Genomic DNA, 4482 nt, shown 5'->3' with positions numbered 1-4482 from the left:
CAGGATCATAGATTTAGAGCTAGAAAGGACTTTAAAAGCCATTAAGTTCAACACTCATTTTTCAGATGAGGAAACCAAGGTAAGGAGGGGTTACCTGGTCACCTGGCCAGGGTCACAAATCTAGCGAGTGCCAAAGGCAGGATTTGAACTGAGGTCTTCCTGAATCCAGGCTTAGAGGTCTATCCACTATATGGTCTATGCCACCTAGCTACATGGACTTGGATGTATATACATATATTTGGGAGGGGGGAGGGGAGATGGCTCTGCTTCTTTGAGTCTAGGAGACTGGGAGGATTATGGAGCCATGAATAAGAAATAGGGAGGTCAGTAATGGGGATGGGGTAAGGAAAGGTGCTAAGTGCCATTTTGGACACTCTGCTCTTAGGGGCTGATAGACTATTCAGTTAGAAATGCTGAGCAGGTGGGTGGAGATAGGGAACTATGTCAGAGGCCCAAGAACTGTATTCTAATGCTTGACTCCTTCAACATACACCCCACATCCTTGCTGAGGTGGTGGTGGTGGTGGGGACAAGGGTACGCAGCTCCTTTCTCTGCCCAGTGGCTGCTCCCTTTGAATGGATTCTTGTCCTTAAGCTTGCTTCTGTGGAGATGGAGGAAAAGGCAGTGAGGCACGGTGGAAAGTGGGGGATTTGGAGAGTTCAACTCCTGGGTCTGTGACAATCTTACCTGTGGAACCTTGGGTGAGTTATTTAATCTCTCTGAGCCTTTGTTTCCTTGACTGCACTAGCTGACCACTGAGGTGTCTTCCATATCTCACTCTGTGATCTTATGCCTTGATGGCCCCATCTATCTTTCAGTCTGTAAAGAAAGCCTGTGCTTGCAATCCTTGCCCCTGCCAGGGGTCTTTGAGTCACCACCTACAAAGACATTTGTGTATTCCACAACAGTTGGGACCCAGGAGCTGGGGGAGATGGTCATATCTGAGACCTGAGTTTGACTAGGCCAGGCCAATCCCCAGGGGCCAGCGTCCTAATGTTGGTAGAAAGTAAACATGGATGAACATAAGTAAGGTGCCAGGGCCACCCCTATTTCTCATGGATGGGTTTCTTTGGTTGGATCTTGAGACCGAGGGAGAGAATGGAGCCCTGGAATCAGACACCAAGTCCCCTCCAAGGATGGGAGCTGAACCTCTGTGTGTGTAAGTTTGTGGGGGGAAGGTGGCAGTTATGTGGGCAGAAGTCTGTGGACAGCATCTGAAGTTGAGGGCAGTGGAATCATGAGGTGATATTCTTAGAGACCTTCTCTGGGACTAAAGCATCAGTGTCAACCCTCCTCATCGAGGGCAGACACAGCCAGCTGCCCCCTGCCTAGGCCTGATTACTGTACCAAGCCCTCAAGCTGATGTTCTAAATCCCAAATAGTGCTTCTCTGTCAGAGCAAGGGTTTAGTGGCAGGTTATGTAAGGGGCACGGCCCTGGACTGGGAGTGGGGGAAGAGGGTGGCAGCTGGGAAAGTAATGGTGTCAGCACTCTAAGGCATCAGCCACCCCAGCAATCTCTAAGCCCAACTTGAGCTGATCCATAGAGGGGGTCAGCTTCTGTGTTTCCCCCCTGAGGTTTCCCCCTCACTGACCCTAGATCAGAGCCAAGGAGGTCAGCTCAGCTTGGCTCTAGGGCCTGGCTCATGGGAGCCACTGAGCTCCGTGCTTCCTTGATGGGCTCAAGGTCCCTGGGTGACCCCGTACTCTGGAACTTCCTTCATCAGGCTGGGCTTCCCTGTGTAAGGAGTCTGGGAGAGATCTGGCTATGTTTCTATGTATCTGTATTTTTGTCTGTCTGTCTATCTATCTCTGTCTGTCTATCTATCTATCTATCTATCTATCTATCTATCTATCTATCTATCTATCCCTTCCTTGTCGTAGAACACATAGGGCTAGAAGCAACTTAGGAGGCTCTCAAATCCAATCCAGTCATTTCGTAGGTGAGGAAACTGAGGCCCAGAGATGTTAAACGAATTGCCAATGGTTACACAGTAAGGATCAGAGCTGGGATTTGAACCCACATGCCCAGACCTTAGAGTCAGTGCTCTTTCCACCGTACTACACAGGCTCTGCCTTTGAGGATTTCCTCTCAATCTATCCTGCCTGGGAAAAAAACAAAACATTAACAAGAATTTTAGGCTGATAGGCCTTTTAACCACTGGATTTGTCCAGAGATGAAAATAGTACTTCAGAACACACACACACACACACACACACACACACACACACACACACCCACCTCTTTGTAAAGCCTTAGCGCAGTGCGTGGCACATAGTAGATACTTATTAGATGCATCTTTCCCTTCTTTTCTTCCTTCTTTATCTTCCTCCCTTCTTCCTTCCTTCCTCCCTTCCTTCCTTCCTTCCTTCCTTCTTTCCTTTCTTCCTCCCTCCCTCCTTCCCTCTCTCCCTTCCTTCCTTCATTCTTTCCTTCCTTCTTTATCTCCCTCCCTCCCTTCCTTTCTCCCTCCCTTCCTTCCTTCCTCCCTTCCTTCCTTCCTTCCTCCCTCCTTCCCTCTCTCCCTTCCTTCCTTCCTTATCTCCCTCCCTCCTTCCTTCCTCCTTCCCTTCCTTCCTTTCTTCCTTCTGCCCTTCCCTCCTTCCTTCCTTCCTTCCTTCCTTCCTTCCTTCCTTCCTTCCTCCCTCCTTCCCTCTCTCCCTTCCTTCCTTCCTTCCTTCCTTATCTCCCTCCCTTCCTTCCTTCCTCCCTTCCTTCCTTCCTTCCTTCCTCCCTCCTTCCCTCTCTCCCTTCCTTCCTTCCTTATCTCCCTCCCTCCTTCCTTCCTCCTTCCCTTCCTTCCTTTCTTCCTTCTACCCTTCCCTCCTTCCTTCCTTCCTTCCTTCCTTCCTTCCTTCCTTCCTTCCTTCCTTATCTCCCTCCTTACCTCCCTGCTTCCTTCCTTATCTTCCTCCCTTCTCTCCTTCTTTTCTTCCTTCCTTTCTTTCTTCCTGGCAGATGGCGACCCCTCCGTGCCTGCATGTCCTGTAGAACTCTCCTAAGTTTGTCACAGCCCTCCTATAAGTTTGCCAGAGGGAGCCTACCCTGTGTGTTGGGTGTGGAGAACAATGTATTGAATGGCAACACCACTGTAAAAACCACTCTGAAAACCTTAAGGCTAATTTTCCCCAGTGTCTCTCCCTCTCCTCCTTCCCCCAGAGAGCAGTCCGATATAACAGAGTATTTTATAAAGACACATAAAAAGAAAAGGAAAATTAGTGTAACTGATTTATACGTTGATTCGAATATATTGAGAAAGTCTGAAAATATGTGCAATGTACAACTTTTATGGACCTCCTATTGAAATCTTTTGTGTTTATATGACTTTTTTCCCAAATGTGTCCTTCCCCTCTCCCCTACTGGGAGAGTCATTCCTCATAACAGAGAGCAAAAGTGGAAGAGAAAAAAGAGGCCATTTCAGCAAAACTAACCCCCGTACAACTGAACCTGGCAGTACATGCAATGTTCCAGTCTTAGGACCTTACCTCTCCAGTGTATGGAACAAGGAACATTCTCATCTCTTCTTTAGTCATTACAGTTACACAGCATTCAGTTTAAATTTTTTTCCATTTGCACAGTTGTTATTATTGTTTTCCTGATCCTTGCATCAGTTCATATACAATGCCTTTTCATGCTTCTCCCAATTCTTTGTATCCATCATGTTTTACGGAGCAGCGACATATCTTCACGTCACAGCTTGTTTAACCATTCTCCAACTGATAGGTATTTTCTTGGTTTCCAGTTCTTTGCTACTACAAAAAGTGCTGCTATGAATATTCTGGAACCCATCTTCTAAGGTGTGGAGACATTACAAGCTGCGTTGATGGAGGGAGAACCCATGTTGATAAATTACTGCTCCTTTTAAGGGCTGGAGCATTGAAGTATAGACTGCAAAAAAACAGAATGGTACACTGACTCTGGGCTATGTATATACACACATATACTATATATGTGTGAATATGAATATGTGTATGCATGCAAATGTGTATATATACATACACATGTGTATATATGTAAATATATGCATATATCCTTAATCTGTATGTGTATATTAACACACACAAAAACATTTTGTCTATTGGATCTCCAGAGGGTAGCTGTTACTCCCAGCTTATAGGGTACCCTGTGAGTCTGCACTCCTAAGATTATGGCTCATGAGCCCCAGTCAATAAACTTCCCATTAACAGTCAGCCGGTAGACACAATTAGCTCAAGGCAAAGACATTTACTAAGATGGCATAATTAGCAGAGTAGCTACAAAACATTCCCCCCATAAACCTGGAGTGCACTCTTCTCACAAATACACACAGAATCTGGGAGGAGAGTATAATGGTAATGAGGCACACATTTAGGGGATACACGTGGCAAAGGCAATTAATACCTCCAATACTACAGGACCTTGCTGTTCTTTCTCTTCTTACAGAATCTCCACCCAGCTCATCTCTTGAGTGGCAGGGCTAATTCTCCTCTGAATCCACAGTCAA

Source organism: Trichosurus vulpecula, chromosome 8, assembly GCF_011100635.1.
Source record: "Trichosurus vulpecula isolate mTriVul1 chromosome 8, mTriVul1.pri, whole genome shotgun sequence".
In the NCBI taxonomy this organism is placed as follows: domain Eukaryota; kingdom Metazoa; phylum Chordata; class Mammalia; order Diprotodontia; family Phalangeridae; genus Trichosurus; species Trichosurus vulpecula.
The sequence above is the reverse complement of the archived record's forward strand: the minus strand, read 5'-3'. Positions refer to the sequence as shown.